At 36.0% G+C, this 23,913-nt stretch overlaps 1 long non-coding RNA gene across 1 annotated transcript; it reads right to left on the bottom strand.

The window, feature by feature from the left end:
- Window positions 1–1,260: 1,260 nt before the first annotated feature.
- LOC140531624 (uncharacterized) lies at window positions 1,261–23,742 on the bottom strand. Its single transcript, XR_011976390.1, has 4 exons — window positions 23,571–23,742; window positions 4,840–5,062; window positions 2,349–2,397; window positions 1,261–2,187 (listed from the first exon to the last, which is right to left on the bottom strand). It is a non-coding gene; the product is annotated as an uncharacterized lncRNA (long non-coding RNA).
- Between the last annotated feature and the right edge of the window lie 171 nt (window positions 23,743–23,913).

The following is a 23,913-nucleotide window of genomic DNA, read 5'->3' as shown; positions in this document are numbered from 1 at the left end:
TAAATCACAGCCACTGGGGGAAAAGCATTTCATTTTCTATAAAAAAGCAAGAAGGTTGTGTTGATATGACTTACACCAATTTACAAGGAGAGGCAGAGGAGAAATAAAAGAAATGTAAGAATACAGTTGCTGTTGCTATATGTAGATTATGAAAGCAATTCCCACTTAGTGTCCACTTTCATGGCATTGATGGAAGAGCTGATTTTTTTCTTTAATCAAGGATAAAGGAAATCTTGAAATATTCTTCCTTCAGAAACTATTCACTTTTTATTTTTGTACCCCTAGAATTTAGCACAGTACTTGATACATAATATGTGCTTAATAAATGCTTTTTCATTCATTCATTTGATCACTTGTTCAGTCATTCATTCAACAAACATACCCATAGAGTGACAAAATAAGATACATCTCTCAAACCTCACCTCAATGCCATTCTACTACTATCTATCCATCTCCCTTGTAGAAAGTCCACTCAGTCTTTGTTGTTGTATTTATTTATTTTGACTCAACTTCCATTTCTGTTAATAATTCATTATCTTGTGTCTTTTGGTCATATAATCCATCTAATGTTTTCCCAGTTTGATTGATTTTAGCCTACTCACAAGGTACTTTTGCCCAGTACTTACATTTGTATGAGAATAATGTACCTGATAATATCCTCCTTCCCCCCTTCTCTCTCCAACTCTTACTCTCCAAACTGTAATATCAATAGGAGACAGGAACTGGCTCAAAAATAATCCAGTAACAGGCTGATCCTGGTCCTATCCAGAAGAAGGCCTGTGACAACAGTCCACAAGCCAAGGTGATTCACTAAGTAGATTGTTGGACATAGACTCAGAGAGGCTTGAGTTCAAATCCTGCCTCAGATATTTGCTAGTTACATGACCCTGGGCAAGTCATTTAACCTTTCTCAGCCTCAGTTCCTCATTTGTAAAATGGGGATAATAGGAACTACCTCAAAGGATTGAAGTGAGGACCAGATGAAATACAAAGTTACTTGCAAAATATTAAAGTGCTATATAAATGAGATGATGATGATGTCTCACACATCTATAAATTGAGGCTAGAAAAATAGATTCAGGAGAAATATAGTTTGATCAGTTCAGTTCATGGAAAACAAAAAGCAAAACCCTAGAGTTAAGATAATGTAAGTGTAACAACTGAATAGTAGTTTATGTAGAAGTAATTTAAAATAAGTTTAATATCCTATTGTTGGTGCTGACGGTAAAGAATGAATGATAAGAACATTTCAGTTTATGAAATTGTTAGCCTTTCGTCTTTTTTCATTTTACCCCAAATTGAATGTTTTCTCTGTACCATTAAATCTCTTTTTGAAATACCTATGATTAGTGAGCAGGAAGACTAAAAAGAGAAGAAACTATGTTGAGTTGATAAGGACCTTGCAAATGGGTAAATCATGGAAAGTGGCATCGGTGAAAGTCCAGAAAAAAGCACTGGACTGGAATGAAAATGAGACAATATCAAAAACGTGAGGTATGAAAGACACATAGCAATAGGTTACCACTCTTCAGCTCCTGGCTTTCTAGAAAATCCATAATGTGACATTTTGTAGTGGAAATAAACTTGGACATAGAGTCTGAAAAGACCTGAGTTCAAATCCTACCACCACTTATTGTGTGACCATGATGTGAAGACGACAGTTGTACTCAATAATGATGTATTCATGCCTTGAATTTTTGTCTTCTGCAGCTGGATCCCAGAGACAAAGCAATTCACAATGCTGATGTCACAAATTTCTCCTAACTCCCTTCCTTTTCTTGAGGTACTATGGGCAAGACTATCCCCAGAGATGTCTTGAAAGCACTGCCATTATTTTTCTATCTGGCTTTCCTTTGACTCCAAATGACTTGAATTCAAGATGGCTGAATCGCATTTCTTCTTGTTTATTGACAAAGCCAGCAATGTACCTGGGAACCAGAAATCTGGGACTAAAGGTGATGTATGATTGTTGCTGATATGGAGATTGTTGTAACCTCATCCATTAATTTAAAGGACCACTAACACCTGTACCTGCTTTTCTTTCCAATACACCTCATTTTATTCCACAGCCACTAAGTCTTTTGTGTAAGTCATGTCCTTTTCCCCTTTAATTGAAACCCAAGATCTGATCAGCAGAGTCCTAGAGTTGTCAAGTCCCTTAACATCTATGAGTCTCAGTTTCCTCATCTGTAAAATAGAGAGAATAATACTTATAGTACTTGTTTTACTATGTTTTTGTGAGAATAAAATCAAATTAGTGTAACGGTCTTAGAAAATTTTTAAATGCCATATGAATGCCAATAATTATTTTTAAAGCTAAATAAAAGAACAAAAATTCTGAAATATACCTTATTATCATGTTTGAAAGCCATATGGAATGGAGGTTTTGCCTTCTTTCTATTAAAAAAAAGGAGCAGCATAAATAGCAATCATCTTATACTTACCCATAGAAGTTCTGTTGGTTTCTATGTGTTTGCCTATTGCTAATTTGAAGATTCATATTGAGAGATAATAGATATGCCATTTCTAGAACTTGTTTGTTGGTAAAATACCAGAAAATACAGCATTTACCATTCATACTAATAGATAACAATAGTTCAGTAAAGAAATGAGAAGTAATGAAACTCAAAATAAATAATTTACTATACTTCCATCCTCCGCTTATGTCCTATTCTGATGGCTCATCATGGTGTGAAGATGACCTTGAGTTCTCAAAGGCAATACTAGCAGAGCTCAAGCTCTGTCAGGTTCTACCTCAATGCAAAGGTTTTAAGTACTGACCCAGTGATGGACAACATCTGTTATTAAAGGTCCTGCCTTACTTCATACAAAGAAGTACATTCCAAGATTCACTTTAGGGTATTGAATTTTACAGACACAATTTTCCATCCATTAAGACCATCTTCTAAGCCCTAGAGAGGCTAAGATTTATCTGCCTGGGTGGAGGGAGCACACACACCAATAAAATCCCTTTGAAGTATTATACTGTCATGTGCCACATACACACATTAACAAATAAAATACGACTTTATGTGATAATTATCCTTTTCCTCTCAGCCAGCCCCCATTCTCCTTTTACTCTATTTTCTAGTTCTGCTAATGCACAGACTCATTTACCCCTCAGTCATGTCTGTATGGCAGCCCTTCCAGCTGTTTGCTCTTACACACTAAGTCTGTTATCATGGTGCCACACTATACTTCTAACACAAGGTCTGTTTCACAGAATCATTTCCAAAAGTATTCCATTGGAGTTTTATAACTACATATTGCAATGGCTTCTATTTGTTCATCTGTACTGCAATACTAACTTGTTGAATGTATGCTGGCACCTGAAATTAGCTGTCAATTGCTTTGGGACCACATAATCCTATTTTACCTCAATATAATAACAAACTGTGGGTATGTGCATAAATATATATATATATGCATATATGTCTATGTGTGTATGTGCATGTGTGTGTGTGTGTGTGTGTGTGTGTGTGTGTGTGTGTGTAACCTAATGGGTCAGGCATCATGCATTTTCTGTTGGCTTCACAATACTTCACCATGGAACTGTCAAGTTCTGTTCTATTTGGATCAATAGGAGATTACCAAGATTTCAAAATACATACATACATGTGTACTTACAGAGAAAAGTCATGGCATTAAAAAATACTTCAATTTTGATAATAAACACCAAGAGGAAATGAACAGTAGTTACCATTTAGATGAATTTAAAGCAGAAAGTCTAGGTTTTCCTTACATTTATTTGTAAAAATATTTTTTCAAACAGGGTAAATAAATAGCAATCAAGCTTTCATGGACCATATTAAGTATTTCAGGAACATAAATATTTAAAACTAGGATCTTATATTCCTTATCTATACATAGCAAACTCCATGGAACTTAGTACTTCATAAATACTTACTGACCATTGACTATCTTAGATACCGCATTTCAATAACCACAATAAATACAATAACCATTAAAGTTTTTTTAGTCACATCTGAAAAGGCATCACCTGTTCATTCAGATATAAGTAAACCTCACTTAAATCAGTACTTAGGACAGTGCTTTACACATAGTAGGTGTTTAATCTGAATATATTTCTTCTCTTGACTTTTATGGCACTACTTTCTCCTAGTTCTATTCCTATTATCTGACCATTCCTTTCTTGTCTCCTTTGCTATTATGATAAAGATTTATAAAGTGTTTATTGTATTCTGTACACTGTTCTAGATTCTGGGTATGCAAATAGGAAAAAGAAAGACAGTTCTTCACTTCAAGCAGCTTATAATCTAATGGAAGAAGTTAATATACAAAAGGAAACTGAAAGAGGAGTAAGAGTACCATCATGCAAGGGGGCACAATGAAGACGATGGGTGAGTTGAAACCAAGCAGAGAAGCTGGTGGCAAATGAAGGAATAGCTGGGATATTGAGCCCTTTATAATGGAAGGCTATGGGAGGAGTTTTTTCTCTTTGCCCAACAGCCAAAGAGGCAGAAGCAATTGTCCCTTATCACATATATCATGCCCTCTGGTGGTGAGCATACACAAAAGTTCCACCTTAAGACATCTTCTCTTAACTCTCTACTCTTTATCTTTACCTTTTTACCACTTTATCTCTCTCTTTTTGTTTTATTTATAGGGTGTATGGGGTGCTTAAGGAGGACTAGAACCCCAGTTGTGAGAATTGCTGAGCCCTTTGCAGAGCTGCTCATCTATCTTTTTTTGTCCACCTGCCACCCAACTTTCACCTGTGGCTCCAAGCGACTGTAGCATTAGCAGGAGCCACACTCCAGTAAAGGCATCTCAGCCTATGGGATAAATCAAGTTGAGGTTAACCTACAGGACTCAAACCTGTTGGGGAATTATGGGGTTGTCTGCTCCAAGCATGTGAAGACTTTCCCAGTAGAAGGGGTAGACAAGAGTAATTTGTTCCAATGTCCATGAAAGCTTCTCAAATAGGCAAAGTAGAGTACTTAGGGCTTGTTCAAACATCAAAGATGCAAAGGTCATTCACTACATCCCAGATCAACAGAGATCATCTTGAATTTTGGCTTCTCACTGGACTTCAATGACTCTGGAAAAGAGAGTGAGACTGAAGATTTTATGCAACTCTACCTCACTAAAATCCAATTCATGCTCAAATCAAATCACCCCATGATGTCATTGGCCCTCTTCAAAAAGGAAGGACAATAAGCATCTCTCTCTCCTCTCTCTCTCTCTCTCTCTCTCTCTCTCTCTCTCTCTCTCTCTCTCTCTCTCTCTCATTTGTCTCTTGTTCTGTCTCTGTCTCTCACTTCATCAAATCTCCTTGATTTAACTGTCATAGCTAAGCAAGCATTTGCAAGACTATGTCTCTAATACCAATCTTTTCCATGTCTCCCAGCCTCACACAACTAAACAACTATTGGACATTTTAGTTATTGAATGCTCTGGAGAAGTGTCAGACTCAACATTTCTAAAGCTAAACTCATTATCTTTCTCCAACAACACTCCACTCTACCAAACCAATATTTTTTGTCAAAGGCAATAACTATCCATCTAGTGTGACAGAATTATAATCTTGGGATTATCCTTGATGCCTCCATCTCCTTCACTCCACACATCCAGTGAGCTCTAAAATCTTTTTCTGTTAAATTATTTTATTTGTTTTCAGTGTTCTACAATCACTTCCACATATCTTAAATCCATATCTTAAATTTTTCCCTTCCCTCCCTCTTTTTCTCCTTTCCTCCCCCCCTCCCTGAGATGGCATACAATTCTATATAGGTTCTACACATACATTCCTACTAAATACATTTTCACTTTAGTCATGTTGCATAAAATAATTAAAATAAATAGGAGAAACCATAAAATAAAACAAAACATAATATAAAAGAAAATGGTCTGCTTCATTCTGCGATCCAAATCCATAGTTATTTCTCTGCATGTGGAAGGCATTTTGCCTCAAAAGTCCGTTGGAAATTTTTTAAGTCCTTGCATTGCAATGAAGTACCAAGTCAGCCAGAAAAATTCCTTGCACACTGTGGTTGTTGCTGTGTACAGAGTTCTCCTGGTTGTGCTCCTTTCACTTAGCATCAATTTATATAAGTCTTTCCAGGCCTCTCTGAAGTCTCCCTTTTCATCATTTCTTATAGCACAATAGTATTTCATTGCTTTAATATACCACAGCTTGTTCAACCATTCTCCAATTGATGGATATCCCCTTGTTTTCCAGTTTGGGGCCACCACAAAGAGAGCTTCTATAAATGTTTTGGCACATGTGGGACCCTTTCCCATTTCTGTAATCTGTTTGGGATACAGTCCCAGAAGTGATATTGCTGGGTCAAAGGGTATGCAAATTTTTGTGGCCCTTTGGGCATAGTTCCAAATTGTTCTCCAGAATGGTTGGATCAGCTCACAGCTCCACCAACAATGAATTACTGTTTCGACTCACCCGCATCTCCTCCAATATTTATCATCTTCTTGTTTTGTCATGTTAGCCAATCTGATAGGTGTGATGTGGTACCTCAGAGTTGTTTTGATTAGCATCTCTCTAATCAATAGTGATTCGGAGCATTTTTCATATGACTATAGATAGCTTTAATTTCTTCCTCTGAAAACTGCCTGTTCATATCCCTTGACCATTTATCAACTGGGGAATGACTTGTATTCTTGAACATTTGACTCAGTTCTTTATGTATTTTAGAAATGAGGCCTTTAACACAGACACTAGTTGCAAAAAATCTTTGCCAGTTTTCTGCTTCCCTCCTAACCTTGGTTGAATTGGGTTTGTTTGCACAAAAACTTTTCAATTTAATGTAATCAAAATTGTCCATTTTGCACTTCATAATGTTCTCTATCTCTTATTTGGTCAAAAATTTCTTCATTCTCCATAAATCTGACAAATACAGTATTCCTTGCTCCCCTAATTTGTTTATAGTATCAATCTTTATGCGTAGATCATGTATCCATTTGGATTTTGTTCTTGTGTAGGGTGTCAGGCATTGGTCTATGCCCAGTTTTCACCACCCTCTTGTCTAGTTTTCCCAGCAATTTTTGTCAAACAGTGAATTCTTATCCCCGAAGCTGGGGTCCTTGGGTTTATCAAATAGTAGATTGCTATATTCATTAACTACTGTGTCTTGAGTACCTAAACTATTCCACTAATCTATCCCCCTTTTTCTTAGCCAGTACTAAGTGATTTTGATGACTGCTGCTCTATAATACAATTTGAGATCTGGTAGGGCTAGGCTACTTTCCCTAGCATTTCTTTTCATTAGTTCCTTTGATATTCTGGACCTTTTGTTCTTCCAGATGAATTTTGATATTATTATTTCTAGCTCAAGGAAATAATTATCTGGTAGTTTGATTGGTATGGCACTGAATAAGTAAATTAATTTAGGTAAAATTGTCATTTTTATTATATTAGTTTGGCCTACCCATGAGCAACTGATGTTTTTCCTCTTATTTAGATCTGAGTTTACTTTTGTGAAAAGTGTTTTGAAATTGTCTTCACATAGTCCCTAGGTTTGTTTTGACAGGTAGACTTCCAGATGTTTTATAGTATCTACTGTAGCTTTAAATGGGATTTCTCTATCTCTTGCTGTTGGGCTTTGTTATTAATATATCAAAATGCAGATAGTTTATGTGGGTTTATTTTGTAATCTGCAACTTTGCCAAAGTTGTTTGTTATTTCAAGTAGTTTTTTACTTGATTCTCTGGGATTCTCTGAGTATATCATCCTATCATCTGCAAAGAGTGATAACTCAGTTTCTTCTTTGACTATTCTAATTCCTTCAATTTCTTTTCCTTCTCTTATTGCTACAGCTAGCATTTCTAATATCATATTGAATAACAGTGTTGGTAATAAACTTCCTTGTTTCACCCCTGATCTTACTGGAAATGCATCTAGCTTGTCCCCATTGCATATAATGCTTCATGATGGTTTTAGGTAGTTTTATTATTTTATGAAAAGTTTATTATTTTTACAAAAAGTTCCATTTATTCCTATGCTCACCAGTGTTTTCTAAAGGAACAGATATTGTATTTTGTCAAAAGTTTTTTCTGCATCTATTGAAACAATTATGTGGTTTCTGTTAGTTTTGTTGCTGTTTCCTAATATTGAACCAATCCTGCATTGCTCATATAAATCCTACCTAAACATAACGTATTATTCTTGTGATAAGTTGCTGTATTCTTTTTGCTAATATCTTATTTAAAATTTTTACACCTATGTTAATTAGAGAAATTGGTCTACAATTTTCTTTCTCTGTTTTGGCTTTTCCTGGTTTAGGTATCAGAACTGTATTTTTATCATGAAAAGAATTTAGTAGGGCTCCTTCTTCCCCAGTTTTCCCAAATAGTCTATATAGTATTGGAATTAACTATTCTTTAAACGTTTGATAGAATTCACTTGTAAATCCATCCAGCCCTGGAGACGTTTTCCTAGGGAGTTCATTGATGGCTTGTTCACTTTATTTTTCTGATATGGAGCTATTTAAGTATTCAATTCCCTCTTCTGTTCGTCTGGGCAATTTATGTTTTGTTTTGTTTTGTTTTTTAATAATCACGTGTCTCATTTAGATTGTCAAACTTGTGGGCATATAGTTGAGCAGAGTAATTTCTAATTATTATTTTAATTTCCTTCTCATTGGAGGTTACTTCACCCTTTTCATTTTTGATATTGGTAATTTGGTTTTCTTTTTTTAATCAAATTGAACAAAGGTTTATTAATTTTATTTTTTTTCATAAAACCAACTCAGTTTTATTTATTAGTTCAATAGTTTTCTTCATTTCAATGAGCTCTCAAATCTTAAAATTTCTACAATAACATCTCTCACATTCAAACTCATATGTGCTCACATAGCTACTAATTTAGCTCAGGCTCTTATCACCTCCTCTATATTATCACAAACACTTGCTGACCACTCTCCCTGCTTCAAGATTCTCCCCATTCCAGTTCATTGTGTACACTTGTCAAAGTGATTTTTCTTAAAGGCAAATATGACCATGTCACTCCTCTACTCAATCAACTCAAGGAATTCCCTATTATCACTCATATAAAAAATTCTGTAATTAGTTTTCACAACCTGACCCCAAGCATATTGTATTTTTCTAACTTCATTGAACTTTGCACCTAGCACATTCTCCAACCCAACCAATTTAACCTTTTCTCTTTTCCTCATAGCTTTCCAGCACTCGATCTCGTGGCTTCATATCTTTGTACTGACCATGTCACAGAATTCACTTCCACTGCTTCTCAGACTCATTGTATGCCCTTCTCCCTTTAAAACAGAGCTCAAGATCCACCTTTTATAGGAAGCCTTTCCTGATCTTTTCCAAACTGCTAATGTTTTCCATATTAATCTTCATGGCCTTTAATGAGTTTGTATTTATTATATCTACATTAGTTCTGTTTATAGATATGTTTGTGATTGTTTTCTCTCTCATCCAAGTGAAAACATTTCATGAATAGGGATTGATTTATTCATTACATTTGTATCCCTGGCACCTTGCACAGTAGTTGGCACATAGCAAAAAGTTAAAATTCTTGCTTATTATTGATTGGTTGATCTATCTAATTGAATTATTAGGATAAATTGCAGTCTCATTTTTTTGTGTCAAAATATTTAAAACTCAATTTCTGAAAATAATAACTATATAAATAACCCATCAACCAAACAAATCTTCAGTTTACTGGTTTAAGGTAGTCTAAATCCCAAAGGAATGCCAGTTATGGAAAGCATGCCCATATTCAGATATGAATGCTGAAATTACTGTGCTTACCTTGGTAAACCTATGTCGCTGTTAAACCATGTGTATACTACAAAATTACCTTTTTTTTCTTTTTATTTTTATTTATTTATTTATTTATTTATTTATTTTTGCAGATGTGACTGAGAGGATTGAAATGTCATTTATTTCCATCCTGGCTATGGACACAATTCATATCTTAGAATTTACCCAACTCAAGTATATGACTGTGATCAGGATGTTGGCAATATTATGCATTCTATCATGTTCCAGATGTGTGTAGCTGAGTACAGCAGGAGATTGTCATATCTCGTTTTCTGTTATTTCTGTGCCAAAAAATAACAATGTAATATATATATATATATATGTGTGTGTGTGTGTGTGTGTGTGTGTGTGTGTGTGTATATATATATATATGCATATATATATATACATACATACATACATACTCTACATACCTAAAAATTATGAAATGAAAAATTCGTATCATATTCATTTTATCCCTTTCTCATAGATAATATGAAATCTATACAAAATTTCTTGTACATTTTGCAGCTAATAGAAGAGGGGATCTGGAAAAATGGAAAAACATCAACATAGTTTATGTCTAAAAACTAAAAAGTAGTTGTTCTACAAAAGGAAAGGTAGAATTTGGTTGACATATTGTCTTTTCCCTGAGACAAGGTTTATAAAGGTATACTAGAATCAGATACTCCTAGAGATAATGGGAACTTCAAAGGTCATTTAGTTCAACTCCTTACCTTACAGAGAAATCCTCCCTTTACTTGAAGACCTCTGGCAAGGAAGTATTAATATCCAATAAGGTAATTCATTTCATTTGCAGATAGAGCTGATTTGGAGGATGCCTTTCCTTATATGAAGGCAAATTTTTCCTTCCTATGTCTTCCAATAATAAGTACTAATTCTCCTCTCTAGAACCAAGCAACATACGCATAAATCTTTATATACATGAGAGATTTTTATGTAAAAATATGTCTACATTAAGCCTTCTCTTATTTATATTAAATATCTATTCCTCTTTTAATAGATGCTATTTTTGAGTCTCCTTATGATTCTGATTTCCTTCTTCCAGCACTCCATCACTATCAATCTTCCTCAAAAATGTGGTGACCAAAATGGAGCATAATTCTCCAAATGTGGTCTGCCCAAGCAAAAATCCAATGGCACTGTCACTTACATCACTGGGCACTCTACTTCTATGTATCTAGCCCGTGGATAAACATTCCTTTGTGCTCAGAATCAGCATGAAGTCAAACAACCAAGTTGAATTAGAGCATGAATTTCAGTAAAGTGATACTTCTAAATTTCATGAATCCAGAAACCCTTTGGGTAACATCTTAGAGAAGGTCATATTCTCTCTTCCAAATGTTGAACTAGAATTTATATATAAAATCAAATATCTTTTCACCTTTATGACATAAGATCCATTTTTCTCATTTTTTAAATTAATAATTCAATTTTCAAAAAGGATGAATTATTTTCCCTAAATCCTTGGAATATACACAACTGGATTAGTTTTACAAAGTTGAAATTTAAAAAAAGAGAAAGTCTTCCAAAATCGTTCAGACAAAAAAACTTTAAGTTGTAAAAAGAATAAGTAGAACTGCATGTTGTAACAATCTACCAATCAATCAACCCACTGAAATGAGTGTAATAAAAGATAAATGTGGTGATTCAAAAAAGTTTTTAAGCTCCACTTTAAAAATAGACCCTAAGTCTTTCAAATAAAACATCTCTCAAGTTCTTGTTAAAAAGCTCTGCCATAAGTCAGCTGTTCTCTGTGCAATTATACTAGCCCTGAAACTCATTTCACTGGAAATGGACATGAGTGGTAAAGGAAATTAAGATCTTATCTCCATTTCTACCCTAGCTGACCTGCCTTTGAACTTTCTTCAAAGTCTGGATATGGGAAAGGAAGTAATTATGAAGCCTAAGACATGGATGGAGACTGTAGCATATATAATTTTTACAATATTTCCTCCCAGACCTGACAACAAAAACTTTCAGACATAGCAAAATCTATTTAGCATGCAAAGGTCATGTTGATATATTTTCACTCATGTCTTGCTTTATGTGCTTGGTAGCAAATGTTAGTGAGGTTATTGAATTTTTTCCCATCTCTTAGATCAGTTATAACATGAGAACAGATAATCTCCATTTTTATTGGTGTCTATATCACCAAGATTTTATTTCATCACCTAATGAAGAGATCAATCATTCATTTAAAAAATACTTCAACTTCTAATCCACTTTAGTCCTTTTTCTAGGCAGTCTCTTCAAACATCAAGTGAAAGAAAAGGAAAAGGGAATCTCTTGCCATTATGCTAAAGGACAGTAAAAATTTGCCTTCTTATCATTTTTTTAGAGTGACAGAAAAAAAACAGCTCCTGCTCAAAGTCATGGCAATACAACTGCACCAATACAGGTTAAAGAAATATTGGATCTATTCCTGTCTATGTGCCTAAAAGAACACTGAGAGAAGAGTTCTGCATTACATCCCAATGTCACCAAGAAATATTTTTCTCAGGACAGTTGTCATAAAGGTCAATTCTAATATCTTTCCCATGCATGGACATTATTTGGCAGCATTTAAAATGCTGGTGATTACATCAAGCATCAAAACAGAAGGTCTCCTAAATAATATAAACAGAAACCTCAAAATGTTCTGCCTGGCAACCTACATAGGGAAAAAAGTCATTAAATGAAAGATTCATATTGTTTAGACCACAATACACAGCTTGATGAGCATCTTATTGAGTTAACCTATCAGTAGAAACACGTAGTGATATTCTGCAGCTTTCCTATCAAAAGAGCCAATTATAAAATTTTCAATGTGAGCCTGTCTCAGAAGGAAACCACTACAAATAAGGACTTGATTTATTATTTTGGTGATTGTCTAGACTTAAGAAAATGAAGAAAATTTTAATAATTAAGATTAAATTTAAAAGTCTATTTTCTTGCTTTCTCAGCAGTTGTTAAACATTTACCAGCACACTCCTGAATGCCTGTACTTTGTACATTTGCCCATTATGGCTGAAAATGCACTAGAATTTAAATTGAATAGAACTTAATAAAAAGTCCTTTAAATACAAGGACTGTTTCATCTATGCCTTTGCATTTCTCAGATACTAGCATAGTGCCTCACTCATAGTAGACATTGAAGAAATGCTTGTTGAACTGAATAGGAGTAGTGAGATTAATTGCATTTAGACTTATATTTTTTTTAAAAAAATTAGCGCCTACGGGGTTGTGTGAAGTTCAAATAACATACATAAAGCATTTTGAAGACTTTTAAGTGTTAATAGTAGTGATGATAATGATGATGGTGATAATTTAGGAAACAAAAATATTTTCAGAGATCCTAAACTTAACACTAATCTATCTTTTAAAGATCAATAGTCTTCCAGCACATGCAGCAAAATGACTGCAAAGCCATAAAGGAGTAGACGCTCTAAAGGGTCAAAATTTTATGTGACCCAAAGATCACCACCATCCTAATTGATGCACATAGGCTACAGTTCTTTACCAGTGGTGATTTGGGAAGAGAAATGATATAAACGACATTATCATGGACAGGTATGACTCAAAAAATGATTTAACTATGGTCATGGAGAGGGAGGCAATATCATTTTGGGGTTGTAAGGAATCAATTCCCAATATTATCTGAAAGAGGTAAGAATACTGAAAGTTTGGCAAGGGGAAAGGAGGATATGAACCTTAGTACTATCCCAAGATTTCTAACCCAGAAAATATCAGTAATTCCTAACCTCTGTGTCTACTACCGATTTTGTATTGATACTTCAATACTTTGATATCTCAATAGAATTGATCAATGTGGGTATGCCCTACAATGGTGGCAATCACAACCCATCCACACTTTATTATCTTGTGCAGTTCTTTTCCATATCCTCCTATGAATCCTCCACAAGGATGTCATTTAAAGAAGGAGGAGATTAACTCTAGATCTCCTTAGATTACACAAGCATCAATAGAACCTATGGGTTATTTGTTATCCTTCACTTTGATTGCATAACCAGGTAATTTCCTTTTCCAGTCATGAAGCTCCTTCATGATATCTTTTGTACCATTTCTTTTATGCAGTTCTTTTTTGGCAATGTGCTATAGACTACCCCCAACATCATCTACGATGATGCCATAGAGCATCACCAAAAGAATTTGGTACTTAAAAGATGAGTCATTGGTTTAGGGTAAAGATCATTAAAATCATAGCAGAGTTTCCCAAATAAAATCCAGTCTGCTCAATTCCTCTATTCTATTATAGACCAGGTTCATTGTCCATCCACAGGGTCTAACCTAATATGTTTATACTGTGGTTTATTCTTCTAACTACACAGCAAACTACATACTATTTCCTGTGGGCAATAGTCATTCTTTGTCTATTTATGTTTTCTTGTGTGCACTGAGGGATAGAAAGGAAAAGGTATTAGACCTGAGATTCCTTTTGTATAAGGAACATTAAGATAAGTACGTTCATGCTACTGATTCAAGTTGGTGTCTTCCCTGCAACTTGTAGTCTTAGAGAGGTAACTAAAACATTGCACATATCCCAAGCTCATTTGAGTGCCTATGGATCTCATTTAAGAGGTTCTTCATTGTTCTGGAACTTGATGTAATCAGCAAAATATCATCAACCAAGAGTTGATCTGGGGGACCTCATTATCTATAAGGAATTCCTCTTCTACTTGAACTCTGCTCTACAATTCTCTATGGCAGAGGAAAACACGTTATATAAGCATGCATCTTCTGCTTTTTACCCCCCATTGGTATTAATAATCAGTGGCTCTTGAAAGTAATCTCTATTCATTCATCTTTAAGTCAATCTTTTATAATTTTTACATAGGCATGGGAGTTTTCTTTTAGGAGAAGAGACTAAGACAGAGATTTTCTTCTACCAGATCAAACACTTCAACATGCAACAATAATATTCAACAACAATAAGCACACGTGGCATAGTTTTGTGTGACTTTAGTGGAAAAATTATATCAGTTATCATATGTAAGAGGGTCCGTGCTTGGTCCTAGAAAGTGAACTTAGGAACAATTGTTTATAGTTTACAAAGAAACAATTTTAGGATTGATTTCTTAATTATTAGAGCTACCTCAAAATAGAATGAGCTTCCTTAAGAAGTAGTACCCTCCTCACTCTGTCTTCAAACCTTTCCACAAATTATGTAACTACAAAGATATGATCTGCTATATAATTTTTGAAAATCTATTCATTTATCTCTGAAGCAAACTAAGGCAGTTCAATTCCTGAACTCAAGAACTATTGATATCTTAAAAATTCTGGAACCTAGGAATGCTCAACGTAAGGCTATCCAGGAGCTAACACCAAAGGCTTGAACTATGCATTCTCAGGATTGCTATTTTCTAACATGCTCTGAAAAAGAAACAGAAAAGCAGTGTAAGGGAATATGAATCTTGCAGTTCTCCCCTCTTGGATCTGTCTTAACCCTCTGAGGTTAGTGAATAATACACTATGTGGTTCTGTCAGGCTCCAATTTCTTCTCCTGTTAAGAGGTAGGGGAGAGGAGAAAGAAATCTCTCACCTGAACTTTTGTAAAAGTCCAAGTTTGGAAAAGTTTGAAAAGGAAAAAGGAAAAGCTGTCAGACTATTTCATAACTTGCTCATATAAACAGAAGGTTTGGCTCTTCCACCAAAAATTCATCCTCTTCAACCTCTGTCATCCAGGAACAGCAGAACCAGCAAAAAGATGGAGTCAAACAATTTTTGAACCAAAGAAACTTAGAACACCATCAGGAAAGGTCTGTCTTACTCAGGTAAAAGGGAAGTACAAACCAGGACAGGAAGCATCCCAGTAAACCAGCAGCGAGTCCCAACATAGGAAATCAGTAGGAGATCCTGAGCCCCAGCGCAGTAGAGATGGCAAATGTCAGCATCAAGAACCCCCATGTGCATCAGCATAGCCAGGGGAATGATAACTCCAGCTCTGATAACCACCACATGTCCCACTAAAGTCCTAGGTAAATAGGCAACCTCCAGCAGACAGAACTCCACATGTAGCCCCTGGCAAAATTGTTATGGTGACAGGGAAGATCAAGACATCAACTCAGAAAAAGACCACAATGTCAAAACACCTTTGGGGAAAACCCCAAAGAAAAATGGAAAGTGGTCACAACCCTAGAAAGAACTCATGGAAGAGCTCAAAAAGGAGTTCAAAAATCATAAAAGAGAGGTAGAAGAAAAATTGGGAAAAGAAATGAAAGTGATGCAAGAGAACTATGACAGAAGAGTCAACAACTTGGAAAAAGAGAACAACTACTTAAAAATAGAACTGGCCAAACTGAAAAGGAGATACAAAAATCCACTGAAGAAAACAGCTTCTTAAAAAGTACAATTGACCAAGCACAAAAGAAAGTAAAACAACTCCTTAAAAGTTAGAATCAGCCAATTGGAAGTTATTGACTCTATGAGACATCAAGAATCAAACAAATTTAAAAGAATGAAAAAATTGAAAAAAATGTAAAATACCTCAAGGGAAAAACAACTGACCCAGAAAATAGATCCAAGAGAGAAAATGCCGGAATCATTGGACTACCTGAAAGTCATAGTCAAAAGGAGGGCTTGGAGAGTATTTTTCAAGAAATTTTCAAGAAAAAGTGCCCTGATGTCCTAGAACCAAAGGACAAAATAAGCATTGAAAGAATCCACTGACTGCCCTAGGAAAGAAATCAAAAAGAAACATTCCAAAGAACACTATAGCAAAATTTCAGAACTATCACACCAAGGAAAAAATCCAGCAAGTCGTCAGAAAGAAACAATTCATAAATCAGGGAGCCACAATCAGGATTACACACGCCTTAGCAACTGTGACATTAAAAAATCTGAAGGTCATAGAACATGATATTCCAGAAGATAAAAGAACTAGGACTACAACCAAGAATCACTTTCCCTGTGAAATTAAGCATAATATTTCAAGTGAAAAAATGGTCATACAATGAAATAGAAGGATTTCAAGTTTTCATAAGACCAGAATTGAAGCAAAAAAATTGATCCCTGTATCAAATCCCAAGAGAAGTCTAAAAAGGTAAAAAGGGAGTGGAAAGCATAAGGGATTCAATGGAGTTGAACAGTTTACATCCATACATGGAAAGATAATACTTATAGTTCTTAAAATTTTAACAAATTGCACAGCAAGAAAGAATATACATAGAAAGTACAGGTATAAAGTGAATCTGAGGGAATGACATAAACAAAACTAAGGGATGAGAAAGACGAGTACACCAATATAATAAAAATGAGAATTCTGTATAAACTAATTTACTTATTCAGTGCCATGCCAATAAAACTACTAAAAAATGATTTGACAAGGTTAGAAAAAATAATAACAAAACTCATGTGGAATAACAACAGGTCAATATTTCAAGGGAATTAATAAAAAATACAAAGGAAGGTGTCCTAACAATACCAGATCTCAAATGATATTATAAAGTAGTAATCATCAAAATCATCTGCCACTGAGTAAGAAGCAGAGTGGTGGATCACTAGAATAAATTAGCTACACAAAACATGGTACTAAATTACCATAGAATCCTAGTATTTGATAGAGTCAAAGACCACATTCTTTGGGATAAAAACCCACTATTTGAGAAAAACTGCTGGGAAAACTAGAAAACAATAGGACACAAACTAGGCACAGACTAACATCTCACACTGCATAACAAGTTAAGGTTAAAATGAGTACACGATTTAGGCATAATGGGTGACACCAGAGGCAAACCAGAAGAGCAAGAAAAGTCTACCTGTCTATGGAAAAGGAAAGAATTCATGACCAAACAAGAGATAGAGAACATTATGAAATACAAAATAGATAATTTTGATTATATTTTTTAAAAAAAGCTTTTGTGCAAACAAAACAAATGCAACCAAGATTAGAAAGAAAACACTGGGAAGCAATCTTTGCAGGAAATTTCCCTGATAAATGCCTCATTTCTCAAATATGTAGAGAATTGAGTCAATCTCATAAGAATACAAGCCATTCCTCAATTGATAAATGGTCAAAGGATATGAAAAGGCAATTTTCAGATCAAGAAATCAAAACTGTCAATAGGTATGTGAAGAAATGCTCTTAATTAATTTAGATTAGAAAAATGCAAATTAAAACAACTCTGAAACAAATTAAAACATTTCACACCTATCAGATTGACTAATATTACAAAAAAAGGAAAATGCTAAATGTTAGCAAAGATGTGGACAAACTGGGATACTAATGTATCGCTGATGGAGTTGTGAACTGATCCAACCATTCTGGAGAGCCATTTGAAACTATGCTCAAAGGGAAATCAAACAGTATAGGTCCTTTGTTCCAGCAATACCACTACTAGGTCTGTATACCAAAGATATCATTTTTTAAAAAAAGGGAAAAGGGCCTACATGTGCAAAAAATATTTATAGTAGCCCTTTTTATGGTGGAAAATATTGGAAATTGTGAGGATGCCCATCAATTGAGGAATGGTTGAACAAGTTGTGGTATATAAATGTAATGGAATGCTACTGTGCAATGAGAATTGATGAACAGCCAGATTTCAGAAAAACCTGGAAAGACTTGTATGAACTGACACAAAGTCAAATGAGCAGAACCAGGAAAACATTAAACACAGAGTCAGGAACACTGTGTGATGATCAACTATGAATGACTCTGCTCATTACAATGATTACAATACAATAATCCAAGACAAGTACAAATGACTCATAAAGGAAAATGCTAGCCACATCCAGATGAAGAATGGATGGATTCTGAATGCAGATGAAAGTATAATTTTTTTACTTACTTCATTCCTTTTCATGTTTTTTTTTTCATTTTGATCTGTTTCTTTTTTCACAACTGTGACTAATGTAGAACTGTGTTTTACATGGTACCACATATAAAATCTGTACCAAATTGCTTGCGATTTTTGGAAGAGGGATGGGTAGGGGGAGTGGAAAAAAACTGGAATTCAAAATCTTGTAAAAATGAATCCTAAAGGTGGCAGCTATGTGGTGCAGTGGAAAAAGCACCAGCCCTGGAGTCAGGAGAACCTGAGTTCAAATCCAGCCTCAGACACTTGACAAGATTAGCTGAGTGAAGCTGGATAAGTCACTTAACCCCAATTACCTCACCAAAAAAAGTTTAAAAATGAATGCTAAAAATTGTCTTCATAAAAAATATTTGTTGGTGACAAGATAGATAAATGGATAGATGGATTCCAGGAGATTAGTCTGTTATCTCCTAGATCATAAGAAATGAGTACACACCTTGTTAAGGATTTTCAAATGGATGGGTCATAAAAGGATGTGTTACTTCTTTCAAAACCTGTTCTTGTGATAAACAACCTAGTTCTCCTCACCTGAGACAGGCTTTTTTCTTGTGTTGTGAGTGCTATCTTCTTTATCCATTGAATATTCAAAGAACTTGAGAAGGTTCTCCAATATATTTGAGTCTGGAGTCAATAACACCTGCTGTCAAATCCATCCTCAGAAACTTACTAGTTTTATGACCCTGGGCAAGTCACTTAACCCTGTTTGCCTCAGTTTCTTCTTCTATAAAATAAGCCGGAGAAGGAAAGGGCAAACTATTCTAGAATCTTTTCTAAGAAAACCCAAAATGGAATCACAAAGAGTCAGTCACGAGTGAGACAGTTGAAAAACTACGACAACAGTTATAAGAATCTGATAGGATGATAAGATGTGGATGGGCTGTTATCTGAGGTACCCATATTAATAACATCAAAGATCTACAAAGTCACAGAGGTACCAACATCTTTAAAATATGAAGGGAATTTTTCCTATGCTCTCAGAATGAGAAAGCCTAGAGTATCATCTTACAATACTCAAGTTTGACAACAAAAAAGATCTACTTGTCAGAGTTATAAATGCCCAGTGCCAGCAATCACCCTTTTCTAAGTTCAGCTGCTACATTTCAGGCAGACAATAATAAAACATATTTTCACAGTTTATTTTTCAGTTTTTACTCACTCGGTGTATTTTATTTCACACACACACACACACACACACACACACACACCCTTCCCCTCTTTCTAACTTACCTGTTATTATTGAGAATATGTCATCCTCTTTGTCATCTAGACTCATAACTTAGATGTCATCCTCAACTCCTCATTCTTTCTCATTCTAGATATCCAATCTGTTACCAAGTCCTTTTGACTTATGCATTCCTAACATCTCTCCCATATGTCTTTTCCTCTCCTCTGATACTGCCATCACCCTGGTGCATGCTCTCATCACCTCTCACCTGAACTATTGTAATAGTATTTCCATCACAAATCTCTCTCCACTCCATTCAATCCTCAGTGATCTTTCTAAAAAACAAATCTTACCATGTTGCCTTCTATTCAATAAGTTCTAATGACTCCCTATTATCTCTAGAATCAAATATGAAATCCTGTATTCATCATTCAATGTTCTTCATAATCTGCCCCTTCTACTTTTCCAGTCTTTTTACACCTTACACTACACTACACTACACATACACACACACACACACACACATACACACACACACACACACACACACACACACTGTAATCTAGGATCCAGTGAACTCTGGACATTTTCCTTGACTGTCCTCCATTCTTCAAATGCTCTCCCTTCTCTATGCTTCCTGGCTTCTTTAAAGTCTTAGATAAAATCCCATCTTCTAAAGCAAGTCTTTCTTAAACCCCCTTAATTCTAGTCTCTTCCCTCTGTTAACCAGCTTACCCTGTGTAGTTTGTTTGTACATACTTTTTTTCATGGTGTCTCTGCCATTAGGCTGTGACTTCCATGAAAGTAAAAACTGTCTTTTGCTTTTCATTGTATCTCTAGTTTTAACAAAGTGCATGGAACATTGTAGAGACTTAATGTTTATTGACTGACTGACTAACTGACTAAGAGACAAACCAGGAATGAACTAGAAAAATACACACATCTGTGAATATCCCCACACACCACATTGGACCAAGGACAAATGCCACAGGGAAAATCATCTGGTGTTTCCCACTCTCTACTTCTCCCTTCCTCAGAATTCACTTTACTTCTCACCAAATGTGTTAATACCATGTATGTTGTTCTCTGCCTACCACTAAACCACATCAATAGCAACACTCCTCTACTCTGACACTCCTCAAAAGTCCAAAAAAAGTTCTAGGACCATCAACTTCTACTCACTTCAGCTGTTTCCTTTATGAAAGTGATATAGGAAGCTCTTCCCTACACTGAACACAGAAAGTTCTTTTCTCTCTTACTCTAAGGGTATCCAACTTCATTTCCTGCTGTATGGTAGCCTCAGAATTGAATGTCAGCAACACAGAATTGTGTAGAAAGCAAAGCCAGCATTAGGTATTAGAACATCTGAACAATAGTCAATAATGTAGAAGTCACAACCATACAGTGCCTATTTCTAAGTACCAGGACTAACAATAGGAATGGACAACTTGGAGAGTGTTCAGAGGGAGACATGCAGATTAATGTATTGAAAAAAGTTTATTGGAATGGTTACCAACAGGGACAGAGTCAAGATGATGGAGTGAAAGTAGTATTTTTGCCTTAGCTCATCCACAAGCAAGAGAAAGTCACAATGAATTTCGTTTTCCATTTCAAGAAAGCTAAGGAAGATAAAAAGGTCTGCCAACCCATGGGTGGGAAACAGGAATGCAGAACAGGGACACCAGCTTGGCAGAGGGAGGTAACAACAACCAGGCAATGTATCAGTAAGCACCCCAACATACACAGATGGACCTGCTACCACAGCTTCTTTGATCTCCTTCTCAAAAGGAAAGGCAACCTTTGAGGGATTTAAAAATCACTTTAATCAAGCACAGGCAGTTCAGGGGGAAAAGTCAGAACCCTGAACTACAGAGAAATAAAAAATCAACAGATATGCTTCCAAAATGTCTGACCATTAACATACATACATCTTTATCAGAGAGGTAACATCTGGGTTTTTCAAAGAGGGGAGAAGGGGAGAGGTCCTGAGCGGCTTCCCAGAGTCCTGACCAAAGAGACACTTCTAGTCACTAAGCCCTACAGTAAAACCTCACCCTCAAAGTATTTATACACTTTTCAGAGTCAGAGGGTATAGCCCTCTAACCCAGTACCTCAATAGAAAAAACAACAGGTACATGGGATACTCCTACAAAACAACTCCCCTAATCAAGCTTCCCTCAATGGGATGGCCCATCAATGCCTGGGGAAGACCTTTAATCACATTATTCATCAGAGAAACTTTTAATAAAGCAAAAACAACAAAAGATCCTAATTTTATTGCCATCACAGGGGATCATTCCAGTGCCCAGAGATGATAAGGGGACTAGCCCACCAGGGCAAGAAACACTTGGACAGAAAGGGATACCAGGGGATCCTTCATCTAGTATTGGGAACAGCAATGGATGCCAACTGGCTGCTCTGTCACCCATTACCCAGTCCTGTATTACAGTTCTAGGGTGAAAAAGAGTAGGAGGGAGGGGAAAAAGATTCTATCTGCGTAAGGAGCAAGAAACAAGTTCCAGAAGCATATCTGTGTGGCTCTAAATCCAAGAACAGAGTAGCAATTCAGTTCTATCCTTTATCCTCACCTATCAACCAGTAATGGAATAAATCATGAGAGGAGAACAAAATCAAAGGAAGTCAGAAGTTCAGTCACTCTGAACTTAAAGGACTTTACAGCAGACTAACGATGAAAAAGTTCAGGAAAAAAGTCTATGTGAATTCAACCACACTCAAGCAACAGACCCAGACCTGGGTCAGGAATTTTCAGAGCTCAGACCAGGAGGGCAATGAACATATGTTTCCTTAAATCACATTGGAAGCACCAAAACCTTTATGGCCTCTGACTTGAGTTGTGAAAGCAGAACATAAGACACAAATGTAGGTCAGACCTTCTCCCATCCCCCAAGAAGGGAGCAGAGCCATAAAATCAAGAAGTACACTAGAAAAATGAACAAACAAAAATAAAGAATTCAACCATAAAAAGCTGCTATAGTAACAGGGAATTTCAAGATATTAGCACAGGAGAATATAATAACTTCAAAACAACTGCAAGCAATGCCTAAAAGAAAACAAAATATTGAACATAAGCCCAACAAGAATTCCTAGAAAGGTTAAAGAAAAGGAGAAAAAATCCAATAAGAGCAGTAGAGGAGAAACTGAGGAGAGAAATTAGACTTAAACAAGAACATTTTGAAAGAAGAAGGAACAGCTTAGCAAAAGAGATTAAAAAAAATATTGAAGAAAAAACTCCTTAAAAATTAGAATTGGCCAAGAGGAAGTTAATGACTCCGCTCCATAATGAAACTAAGAAACAATAAAAACAAAGTTGAAAACTGAAAAATAGAAGAAAATGTGAAATATTTCATATGAAAAGCAACTGAGCTGAAAAATGGATCAAGGATAGATAATTTAAGAATCAATAGCCTATCTGAAATTCATCAACAACAACAAAAAAAACCTAGACATCATATTTCAAGAAATCATAAAAGAAGACTTTCCAGATATCTTAGAACCAGAGAGCAAAGTGGAAATTAAAAGAATCCACCAGTCACATCCTAAAAGAAACACTAAAATGGGGGCAGAGCCAAGATGGCGGAGTAGAAAGACACACATCTGTGGGCTATCCCCACACAGCCCATAAAATACATGTAGACAGGGACTCTCAACAAATTCTGGAGCAGCAGAAGTGGAGAACAACAGAGTGGAGGAGATTTCCAGCCCAGGGTGACCTGAAAGGCCCACGGGAAATGTCTGTTGCACTAGATATGGAGCGGAGCTCAGCCCAGCCTTGGCCGCACAGCACACCTCTGAGAGGAGGATACCTTGGGGGCAGAATCTCCAGTCACAGTAGCAGCAGTTCGCTGATCCCTCAAGCCACAGGGGCCAAAGGTCAGTGACAGGATTTCTTCAGCTGGCCAGGAAGGGAGAAGGACATTCCATAGCTCCAGTCTTAGGCAGTGGCCACAGAGGCCACATAGGGCAGGTGGCAGCAGTTCCCACAGCAGTCCCTAGAGCAGCCCACATCCATTGTTGGATCATAAAACCCCTGGGGGCACTGAGCAGCCCATTCTTACCTCAGCCCTGTGTAGAGGCCCTGAGGCAACTGATCTTTATCTCACACTGAATGGTGGCCCTGCCCGTGCAGCTTATCTGAATCTCAGCCCC

This window comes from Notamacropus eugenii, chromosome 3 (assembly GCF_028372415.1).
Source record: "Notamacropus eugenii isolate mMacEug1 chromosome 3, mMacEug1.pri_v2, whole genome shotgun sequence".
Classification (NCBI taxonomy): domain Eukaryota; kingdom Metazoa; phylum Chordata; class Mammalia; order Diprotodontia; family Macropodidae; genus Notamacropus; species Notamacropus eugenii.
This window is presented reverse-complemented; position numbering and strand designations above follow the sequence as displayed.